Raw genomic sequence first — 12495 nt, forward strand, 5'->3', positions numbered from 1 at the left:
CGTCCCTCTCCTCGCTCCTACCTGGGCTCGAACCAGGAACACATCGATAACAACCACCCTCGAAGCAGCGTTACCCATGCAGAGCAAGGGGAACAACTACTCCAAGTCTCAGAGCGAGTGACATTTGAAACGCTATTAGCGCGCACCCAGCTAACTAGCTAGCCATTTCACATCGGTTACACCAGCCTAATCTTGGGAGTTGACAGGCTTGAAGTCATAAACAGCGCAATGCATTGCGAAGGGCTGCTGGCAAACGCACAAAAGTGCTGTTTGAATGAATGCTTATGAACCTGCTGCTGCTGCCTACCATCGCTCAGTCAGACTGCTCCATCAAATCATAGACTTAATTATAACATAATAACACACAGAAATACGAGCCTTAGGTCATTAATATGGTTGAATCCGGAAACTATCATCTCGAAAACAAAACGTTTTTCCTGTCAGTGAAATACGGAACCGTTCTGTATTTTATCTAACGGGTGGCATCCCTAAGTGTAAATATTCCTGTTACATTGCACAACCTTCAATGTTATGTCATAATTAAGTACAATTCTGGCAAATTAGTTCGCAACGAACCAGGCGGCCCAAGCTGTTGCATATACCCTGACTCTGCGTGCAATGAACGCAAAATGACACAATTTCACCTGGTTAATATTGCCTGCTAACCTGGATTTCTTTTAGCTAAATATGCAGGTTTAAAAATATATACTTCTGTGTATTGATTTTAAGAAAGGCATTGATGTTTATGGTTGGAGCAACGTGCACCTAAGCGATTATATGCAACGCAGGACAGGCTAGATAAACTAGTAATATCAACCATGTGTAGTTAACTAGTGATTATGATTGATTGTTTTTTATAAGATAAGTTTAATGCTAGCTAGCAACTTACCTTGGCTTTTTACTGCATTCGCGTAACAGGCAGGATCCTCGTGGAGTGCAATGTAAAGCAGGTGGTCAGAGAGTTGGACTAGTTAACCGTAAGGTTGCAAGATTGAATCCCTGAGCTGACAAGGTAAAAATCTGCCGTTCTGCCCCTGAACAAGGCAGTTAACCTCTTACATCTAGACGTTCCGCTAGCGGAACACCTGCTCCAATATCCAATGATGGGCGTGGCGCGAAATACAAACTCCTCTAAAATCCGAAAACTTCAATTTTTCAAGCATATGACTATTTTTCAGAATTTTAAAGACAAGACTCTCGTTAATCTAACCACACTGTCCGATTTCAAAAAGGCTTTACAGCGAAAGCAAAACATTAGATTATGTCAGGAGAGTACCCTGCCAAAAATAATCACACAGCCATTTTCAAAGCAAGCATATATGTCACAAAAAACAAAACCACAGCTAAATGCAGCACTGACCTTTGATCTTCATCAGATGACAACCCTAGGACATTATGTTATACAATGCATGCATGTTTTGTTCAATCAAGTTCATATTTATATCAAAAACCAGCTTTTTTACATTAGCATGTGACGTTCAGAACTAGCATACCCACCGCAAACTTCCGGTGAATTTACTAAATTACTCATGATAAACGTTCACAAAATACATAAAAAATATTTTAAGAATTATAGATGCAGAACTCCTCTATGCAATCGCCGTGTCAGATTTTAAAATAGCTTTTCGGCGAAAGCACATTTTGCAACATTCTGAGTACATAGCCCGGCCATCACGGCTAGCTATTTTGACACCCACCAAGTTTGGGACAACCTAAACTCAGAATTACTATTAGAAAAATTGGATTACCTTTGCTGTTCTTCGTCAGAATGCACTCCCAGGACTTCTACTTCAACAACAAATGCTGTTTTGGTTCCAAATAATGCATAGTTATATTCAAATAGCTCCATTTTGTGCGTGCGTTCAGGTCACTATCCGAAGGGTAGTGAGCGCATTTCGTGACCAATTTTTTTCAAAATATTCCATTACCGTACTTCGAAGCATGTCAAACGCTGTTTAAAATCAATTTTTATGCTATTTTTCTCGTAAAATAGTGATAATATTCCAACCGGGCGACGTTGTATTCATTCAAAGAAAAAAAATGGAGAATTCTCATGAATGCGCCTCTGTCTCACTGTTCCCAGGCTGACCACTAACAAATTCTCCTGCTGTTCTTTGCCCAGAGACAGCAGACACCCCATTACACTTTCTGGCGCCTTCTGAGAGCCAATGGAAGCCTTAGAAAATGTCACGTTACAGCACAGATGCTGTATTTTCGATAGAGATGCTAAACCTTCTCAGGTTTTGGCCTGCCATATGAGTTCTGTTATACTCACAGACACCATTCAAACAGTTTTAGAAACTTTGGAGTGTTTTCTATCCAAATCTACTAATTATATGCATATTCTAGTTTCTGGGCAGGAGTAGTAACCAGTTTAAATCAGGTACGTTTTTTTATCCGGCCGTGAAAATACTGCCCCCTAGCCCAAACAGGTTAACTGACTTGCCTAGTTAAATAAAGGTCTTATATATTTATTTATTTATTTATTTATCGACGTCCAAAAATACCGAATTCCGATTATGAAAACTTGAAATCGGCCATTCTGATTAATCGGTTGACCTCTAGTATCTGCCCTCTCATTGGCCTCTCATTGGCTAGAATGTTCCCACTTCATCTCGCCTGCCTTCAGTCTTTGGGGACATGTATTTCCATTGTTAGAGTGGTCACTCGGCTATCTTGCAATATAACATATAATCTTTGGTTAGTGCTGGTCCAACCTAAGATGTCATAAAGTAAATGCACCCCCTCCCCAAAGTAAAAAAATATTTTCACAGAAATCTCTAAAATCTTTGATGTGATGTAAAATGCTTACTTTATGGTGTTGTATTAGCACATTACTTTGCTGTGTATATTCTAGTGTAGTATTTGTTATTTATTTTAATTTGATGCTTTATTTTAGGGTGGGGGGAGGCAGGTTGGGGCCGCCGGGGGGGGAGGGGGGGGGTGTGTGTGTGTGTATACATTCCGTTCAAAAGTTTTAGAACACCTACACATTCAAGGCTTTTTGTTTATTTTTTTACTGTTTTCTACGTTGTAGAATAATAGTGAAGACATCAAAACTATGAAATAACACACATGGAATCATGTAGTAACCAAAATAGTGTTAAACAAATCAAAATATATTTTGAGATTCTTCAAATAGCCACCCTATGCGTTCTCTCAACCAGTTGCTTGAGATAGTCACCTGGAATACATTTAAATTAACAGGTGTGCCTTAAGTTAATTTGTGTGATTTCTTTCCTTCTTAATGCGTTTGAGCCAATCAGTTGTTTTGTGACAAGGTAGGGGTATACAGAAGATAGCCCTATTTGGTAAAAGACCAAGTCAATATTATGGCAAGAACAGCTCAAATGGGAAATGACAGTCCATTACTTTAAAACATGAAGGTCACTCAATACGAAACATTTCAATAACTTTGAAAGTTTCTTCAAGTGCAGTTGCAAAAACCATCAACCGCTATGAATAAACTGGCTCTCATGAGGACTGTCACAGGAAAGGAATACCCAGAGTTCCCTCTGCTGCAGAGGATAAGTTCATTAGAGCTACCAGCCTCAGAAATTGCAGCCCAAATAAATGTTTCACAGAGTTCAAGTAACAGACACATCTTAGCATCAACTGTTCAGTGAGACTGTGTGAATCAGGCCTTCATGGTCAAATTGCTGCAAAGAAACCACTACTAAAGGACACCAATAAGAAGAGACTTGCTTGGGCCAAGAAACACGAGCAATGGACATTAGACCGGTGGAAATCTGTCCTTTGGTCTGAGTCCAAATTTGAAATTTTTTGGTTTCACCCGCCGTGTCTTTGTAAGATACAGAGTAGGTAAACAGATGATCTTCACATGTGTGGGTCCCACCGTGAAGCATGTAGGAGGAGGTGTGATGGTGTGGGGGTGCTTTGCTGGTTACACTGGCAGTGATTCATTTAGAATTCAATGCACACTTAACCATCATGGCTACCACAGCATTTTGCAGCAATACGTCATCCCATCTGGTTTGCGCTTAGTCCCACTATCATTTGTTTTTCAACAGGACAATGATCCAACGCACCTCCAGGCTGTGTAAGGGCTATTTGACCAAGAAGGAGAGGTATGGAGTGTTGCATCAGATGACCTGGCCTCCATAATCACCCGACCTCAACCCAATTGAGATGGTTTGGGATGAGTTGGTCCGCAGAGTGAAGGAAAAGCAGCTAACAAGTGCTCAGCATATGTTGGAACTCCTTCAAGACTGTTGGAAAAGCATTCCAGGTGAAGCTGGTTGAGAGAATGCCAATAGTGTGCAAAGTTGTCAAGGCAATGGGTGGCTGCTTTGATGAATCTGATATATAAACTATATTTTGGTTGACACGTTTTTTGGTTACTACATGATTCCATGTGTGTTATTTCATAGTTTTGATGTCTTCACTATTATTCTACAATGTAGATAATAGTAAAAATAAAGAAATCCTTGAATGAGTAGGTGTCCTAAACCTTTTGACTGGTACTGTATATTCACACTACCCTCCCCTTGTACTGTTAAAAAGAATGTGCAAACCCTCTTCTCGCATAGAATTATCGAAAAAATGTTTAGGACCACAAATAACTAACTATAGCGACACTGTGTTTATTAACATGGATATCGACTTATCTATTCCATCATGCTTTTGTGGCACAGTAAATGCCATGCAAGGCTACTGGCCAGAAGGTTGAGGGTTCACCGACCACCACAGACAAGCTAACTCTACCTGCTTGTTTCATTAGACCTACACTACGATCACAGATGGCTGCGAACAATGATCAGCTAGGTGGAAATCAGATTTTCAAAATTTTGATGCTGTATTTAAAATATATGCAACAAATGTTCCACCTACAGGTATTGACCCAGATATTATTGTTAGAATAATAAGGCTGTTCGCGGCCGCTGTAGTAATTTAAAGAAAGGCCGTTGGCGGCCACTGTTGGTTCTACAGAGTTCAAGTTTTGTCACCTGTACAGTGAAATGCTTAACTTGCAAGCTCTATCAAACAGTGCAGTAATCAATATAGTGTGTGTTTTTTTTATATATATATATATATATATAATCTCTTGTTATCGTTTTTTTTTGCAAGGAAAATATCGGTATAGGACAAAAATGTAATATCGGTGCATCACAAAAAAAATTTATGTTAAACACTATTGCACACAGTGAGTCCATGCAATTTATTATGGGATTTGTTAAGCACATTTTTTGCAATAACAAAGGGGTTGAATACTTATTGGCTCAAGACATTTAACTTTTCATTTTTTATATATATAAAAACAAAAAAAAACATTATTCCACTTTGACACTATGGGGTATTGTCACTGGCCAACACAAACTCAATTTAATTTTAAATTGATTAAGTCTGTAACTAGTGGTGTGTATTCATGGATGCCAAGGGAAGCCAGGCTTCAACATTTTTTTTTTTTTTGAAATCTTTCGTCTCTCGGTGTTTCATAGTTTTTCCTTTAATTCGCAAGAGGCTGACTGTATCTCACCGGAGAAAGCATCCGAGTGAGCGTAACAGCACCCCTCTGTCTCTCTACGTGTAGGCCATCTATCTGATGTTGTCTGGTCCAAACAAGTATGACTTTGTTGCCGCCCGTAGCATTGAATGGAATGCAACGGAAGCCAGCAAGCATTTGGCCTCCTTTGATAGAAAGTATAACAAATTAGCCAATATGAGCTCAACAGTGAATGGTCTTGGTGCACCCAAAAAACTATCAGGGGAAGCCAGCTTGGATTTTGGTATCACTCCTATCAAATTGCATTGAGAGCATACGTCATTGACAGAAAACACTTGAATTGTTGCATCTCGTTGTGTTATTGTCCTCCGGTGGCTAGCTGACTAGCTAAAGTTGTCCCTTTCCTAAATTAGTCATGGATGGATATATGGATTTGGACTTGTGGTTTTATTTAATTCTCTGTATTGGCCAGTGATTATAACGGCGATTCTATTCCAACCATAAATTCATTCATTCATTCATTCATTGTTGTGCCCCTGGCCTGAGAGGATGGAAGTTCAATATGTAGCTAGATGTAGAAGGCTAATGTTAACTAGCTAACGTTGCCCATGATTGGAAGTTAGTCTAACGAGCAAGCATTTTAGCCAGGTAGCCTAGGACAACAAATATAATCATGCGCAGAATACAACATGTGTAGACCTTACAGTGAAATACTTACTTACGAGTCCCTAACCAACAATGCAGTTTAAAAAAAATACGGCTAAGAATAAGAAATAAAAATAAAAAGTAATTAAAGAGCAGCAGTAAAATAACAATAGCGAGACAATATACAGGGGGGTAACGGTACAGAGTCAATGTGCGGGGGCACCGGTTAGTTGAGGTAATATGTACATGGAGGTAGTTATTAAAGTGACTATGCATAGATAATAACAGAGAGTAGTAGTAGCAGCAGTGTAAAAGGGGAGGGGGAGAGGGCAATGCAAATAGTCTGGGTAGCCATTTGATTATATGTTCAAGAGTCTTATGGCTTGGGGGTAGAAGCTGTTTAGAAGCCTCTTGGACCTAGACATGGCACTCTGGTACCGCTTGCAGTGCGGTAGCAGAGCGAACAGTCTGACTAGGGAGGCTGGAGTCTTTGACAATTTTTAGGGCCTTCCTCTGACACCGCCTGGTATAGAGGTCCTGGATGGCAGGAAGCTTGGCCCCGTGATGTACTGGGCCATACGCACTACCTTCTGTTGTGCCTTGTGGTCTCAGTCCGAGCAGTTGCCATACCAGGCAGTGATGCTCTTGATGGTGCAGCTGTAGAACCTTTTGAGGATCTGAGGACCCATGCCAAATCTTTTCAGTCTCCTCAGGGGGAATAGGTTTTGTTGTGTCCCCTTCACGACTGTCTTGTTGTGCTTGGACCATGTTTGTTTGTTGATGTGGACACCAAGGAACTTGAAGCTCTCAACCTACTCCACTACAGCCCCGTCGATGAGAATGGGGGGGTGCTCGGTCCTCCTTTTCCTGTAGTCCACAATCATCTCCTTTGTCTTGACACGTTGATGGAGAGGTTGTTGTCATGGCACCACACGGCCAGGTCTCTGAACTCATCCTATTGGGAGGTCTCGTCATTGACGGCGATCAGGCCTACCACTTTCGAGTCATCAGCAAACTTAATGATGGTGTTGGAGTCGTGCCTGGCCGTGCAGCCATGAGTGAACAGAGAGTACATGAGGACAGAGCACGCACCCCTGAGGGGCCCCCATGTTGAGGATCAGCGCGGTGGATATGTTGTTACCTACCCTTACCACCTGGGGGCGGCCCGTCAGGGAATCCATGATCGAGTTGCAGAGGGAGGTGTTTAGTCCGAGTCCTTAGCTTAGTGATGAGCTTTGAGGGCACTATGGTTTTGAATGCTGAGCTGTAGTCAATGAATAGCATTCTCACATAGGTGTTCCTTTTGTCCAGTTGGAAAAGGGCAGTGTGGAGTGCAATAGAGATTGCACCATTTGTGGATCTGTTAGGGTGGTATGCAGATTGGAGTGGGTCTAGGGTTTCTGGGATAATGGTGTTGATGTGAGCCATGACCAGCCTTTCAAAGCACTTCATGGCTACAGATGTGAGTGCTATGGGTCGGTAGTCATTTAGGCAGGTTACCTTGGTGTTCTTGGGCACAGGCACTATGGTGGTGTGCTTGAAACATGTTGCTCTTACAGACTCGGACAGGGAGAGGTTGAAAATGTCAGTGAAGACACTTGCCAGTTGGTCAGCGCATGCTGGCAGTACACGTCCTGGTAATCCGTTTGGCCCTGCGGCCTTGTGAATGTTGACCTGTTTAAAGGTCTTCCGGAACAGCTGGCGCTCTCATGCATGTTTGTGTTATTTGCCTCGAAGCTAGCATAGAAGTAGTTCAGCTCTTCTGGTAGGCTCGTGTCACTGGGCAGCTCTCGGCTGTGCTTCCCTTTGTAGTCTGTAATGGTTAGCAAGCCCTGCCACATCCGACGAGCATCGGAGCCGGTGTTGTACGATTCGATCTTAGTCCTGTATTGATGCTTTTCCTGTTTGATGGTTCGTCGGAGGACATAGCAGGATTTCTTATAAGCTTCCGGGTTAGAGTCACGCTCCTTGAAAGCGGCAGCTCTAGCCTTTAGCTCAGTGCGGATGTTGCCTGTAATCCATGGCTTCTGGTTGGGGTATGTACGTATGGTCACTTTGGGGACGTCGTCATCGATGTACTTATCGATGAAGCCAATGACTGGTGTACTCCTCAATGCCATCGGAGGAATCCCGGAACATATTCCAGTCCTTGCAAATAGTCCTGTAGCTTAGCATCTGCTTCATCTGACCACTTTAAAAATAATAAAAAAAGGATCTAGTCACTTGTGCTTCCTGCTTTAATTTTTGCTTGGAAGCAGGAATTAGGAGGATAGAATTATGGTAAAATTTGCCAAATGGAGGGTGAGGGAGAGCTTTGTATGAGTCTCTGTGTGTGGAGTAAATGTGGTCCAGGGTTTGTTTTCCCCTCTGGTTGCACATTTAACATGCTGATAGAAATTAGGTAAAACTTATTTAAGTTTCCTTGCATTAAAGTCCCCGGCTACTAGGAGCGCCACATCTGGGTGAGCGTTTTCTTGTTTGCTTATGGCGGAATACAGCTCATTCAATGCTGTCTTAGTGCCAGCCTCCGTCTGTGGTGGTATGTAAACAGCTACAAAAAATAAATTTAAGCGTGTACAGTATGACAGTGTTTTTCATCAACATGAGAGAAGGATGGCATTAGCGTTTCTCTACAAGTAGGGTCAGTCAGCATATTTTTCTACTTGCACGAACGTGTATATACACACACACACACACACACACACACACACACACACACACACACACACACACACACACACACACACACACACACACAGTAGAACTAATGCTTAGCTTACGTTGATTGGACTAAATCGTTTTTGGTATCTTTTAGTTATCACTGTATTAGACTAAGCAAAGGTGATTTGATGTTGAAGTTGAAATGGTGCTGGAATAGTGTCCCCTGTTTTTTTTTGCTACTTTCGGTAACTCTCTGTGGTTTAGTAGTCTGAAAATGTAGGAAACATCAGCTTGCTTGACCATGCTGTGGGTCATGTAACTGTTTCATGCAATATGCTTTGTGGACTAAACCAGATAGTTTGCCATCTGGTTTTGTGATAAAACAAAGGTGTGGTTGAATTTATTCACCCACTATTGTCTCGGCCTATATATCACGAGGCATATGAACTAACAGGTTATAGAGCAAACAATGCAATTATCACAACACTTAGGTTGTAATATGGCTTTTTTCTGGCTTCCCCAGTGATTTTACCCACGCACCGCTACTGGCTGTGACACAACATTTTGAAAAATAATTGTTTCTGAAGGCACTGTATTATAGGACGACTTGGGAGAATGATGATCTGCAACAGACAGTACATCTCAGTATTAGAACTTAAAATGCAACCAGACTGGCCTGCTACTGTGCCTTTCTGGACCTTATAAACTGTGGAGAGTAGACCCACAACTGATACAAATGGAATTACATATTAAAATCACAGGGCTTATGCGCTGTTATTCAATATACATTTTCACTGCAGTTTACAGCCTTGAGTAGAATTTTGTACTCACTTGACAATAATAATGCAATTATTCATTGCAATGTGGTGTTGTAGGCTAGTCTAGGTAGGATGATTGTATTGTCCTTAAGCAAGATCAATAGCGGAGCTTTTTAAGGTGCGTGTCTCACTGTTCTTTCATGCGCGATGATACACCTGGCCCCTCTGCTTATTTAGAAAATTGGTGCAGCTTTGAGTCATTTTATGTGTCGTATGATTGCTAATTAGCATATTGCAGATCTGGACAAATTATCCACCTACCACTATTGTCACTGAATGGTGGATAGAGGGCAGGATAGACAGACTGGTAGACTATATTGACCTGTGGTATAGTTAGCGCGCAGAAAAGCGTAGTGCATAAGGGAAGTACCAAAACACCTTGATATAGGGGCGACGCATGAAAGCAGATGAAGAAATGGAGCTAAAATGGAAGAAATTATATAGTAAAACCTGCAAAAGGGCAAATGTTATTTAAAAAAAACACAACCCTCAAAGCAATTTTTTAAAATAAGTTTGACAGCCTTCCCCTTTTTTGGACCACCACAATTCATTTCTAACTTTCCCTTAATTTATTGGAATGTCACATTTTGTAAAAGTGTGCACTGTCTCTTTTTAAGAAAGTATTTACTTCATTAGCAAGGCAGAATGTGGCTATGGAATCAAGTGGAAACCAGACGGGTGGCGAGGGAGACGAAGAAGTGAATGAGGTTTTGGTGTTAGCTAAGTTAATTAATAACGTTTTTTTGACAATCAGCTTTGAAGTCAGCATATTTAGCGTTATGGTTTGCAAACAAAGTACTAGGGTAGTGAATTGATGTTTCTTCAGCTGTAAGCTAGCAATGAAAGTTAGCCTATAATTAAAAAGTCACTCGATTGTCATACGTGAGTAAAACTAAAGATGTCTTAATAGATATTGTCTAGAAATGCAAATTAATTACTTAAAAATCATACAATGTGATTTTTGTTTTAGATTCCGTCTCTCACAGTTGAAGTGTACCTATGATAAAAATTACAGACCTCTACATGCTTTTTAAGTAGGAAACACTGCCGATTTTGCAGGTTATCAAATACTTGTTCTCCCCACTGTAAATAGTCAAGTACAGATATCCCTACAGATATCCCTAAACAACTTAAGTAGTACTTTAAAGTATTTTTACTTAAGTATACAGAACAAAAATATAAACTCAACATGCAAAAATGTCAAAGATTTTGCTGTGTTACAGTTCGTATAAGGAAATCAGTCAATTTAAATAAATTCATTAGGCCCTAATCTATGGATTTCACAAGACTGGGCAGGGGCGCAGCCATGGATGGGCCTGGGAAGGCATAGGCCCACCCACTTGAGAGCCAATATCACACTCCCTCAACTTGAGACATCGGTGTCATTGTGTTGTGTGACAAAACTGCACATTTTAGTGGCCTTTTATTGTCCCCAGCACAAAGTGCACTTGTGTAATGATCATGCTGTTTTATCAGCTTCTTAATATGCCACACCTGTCAGGTGCATGGGTTATCTTTACAAAGGCTAATATGCCCACTAACAGGGATGTAAACACATTTTTGCACAACATTTGAGAGAGATACCCTTTTGTCCTCTATTTCTGCTAATGAAACATGGGACCAGCACTTTATTGCGTTTATATTTTTGTTCAGTGTACTTTACACCACTGGTTTTAGCCTGTGTGGACATTGTTTTGCGAACAGTAATGAACAGTTTAAACATTTCTACACGCAATGTTGTATTATCTAAGTGTGCTAATTTCTGTGCAGCATGTGGGTGGTGGGGAGCTAATAGCGATGAATGAGTAACAGCTCTAGCAATGAATGAGTAAGTGGAGCAGGCACTTTTCTCTTCACGCTATAAAGGGGTTGCGCTGATAGACAGACTTGATCACGTGAGACACATTTGACAGACGTAACGAAACTAACAAATTCTAGTACTAATTTATTTATTTATTTTTATCAAAAGTACTGAAGTTTTGATATACCGTGCAACACTAGTATGAGTCACACAGAACACGTAAGGGCAGGCTTTGGTCTGTGGTCATTATTGGGCTGTTATCAGCAGTAGGAAGGCTTCACTCATTTCCAGCTATTATATCTGTGTTACGTCATGTGCTCTCCGCTTTGTTCTTATGCCTACAGTACCTGTACTTGCACACTGCTGTCCCCACACAATACGTCCAGTATAAACAAAATTTTCCCAAATGGACTGCTTAGACAGAGTCAGGTATCACAGCATCGTGGGTCTCTCTCCCTGCAATGCACTAAATATACAGCCCATAAAGGCTTTTTTGTTTTGTCATAACTTAACATCAATAAACTCATAAAACCTGTATTTCTATTCAGGGGCGTCATGCACCCTTTATTTTAAACGCCTGAAACAGCTTTTTCCTACAATCTAGAGCCGTAATCATTATGCCTAATTATATGTAAAGATAGTTAGGCTAGCTTGCCCCGAGACTGCCTGGCAGCTCCCCCACGGAGAGAAGCACGAGATTGAATTTCACTCAACTTTCTAGAGTTTTCCCTTTCCAGAGTTTTCAAGGTTTCCCTTTTTACTGTGGAAATTCTGATCAAATCAATGCAATATTAGCCACTTTCAGTGCAACATATCGTAACAAAAGGAACTATGCGAGAGATTTTGTTGTAGGCAGAACGTATCAGAGTAGAATTCTATTGGATTGACACGCACGACTCAGCCAGTACTCTATACAGACCGGTGCAGCATAACCAATCAGAGCTGCAGTAGGCATAAATGCAAATAGACCATTGCCATATATGGGTCTGTCTTTACAGCTGTGATCGTGAGTAGATGTGCTTGTTTTGAGATCAAAGCCACGTCTGCACATTTTGTTCATATCCTTTGCTAGTTAGTTATTAGCCCAGTTATAGATCATTAGTCAG

At 41.0% G+C, this 12495-nt stretch overlaps 1 protein-coding gene across 2 annotated transcripts in view; it reads left to right on the forward strand.

The window, feature by feature from the left end:
- Nucleotides 1–12495, forward strand: part of LOC115169691 (solute carrier family 12 member 7) — an 85382-nt gene that overhangs the window by 3990 nt on the left and 68897 nt on the right. The gene's annotated exons all lie outside the window — the stretch shown is intronic.

Source organism: Salmo trutta, chromosome 31, assembly GCF_901001165.1.
Source record: "Salmo trutta chromosome 31, fSalTru1.1, whole genome shotgun sequence".
NCBI classification, from domain to species: Eukaryota; Metazoa; Chordata; class Actinopteri; order Salmoniformes; family Salmonidae; genus Salmo; species Salmo trutta.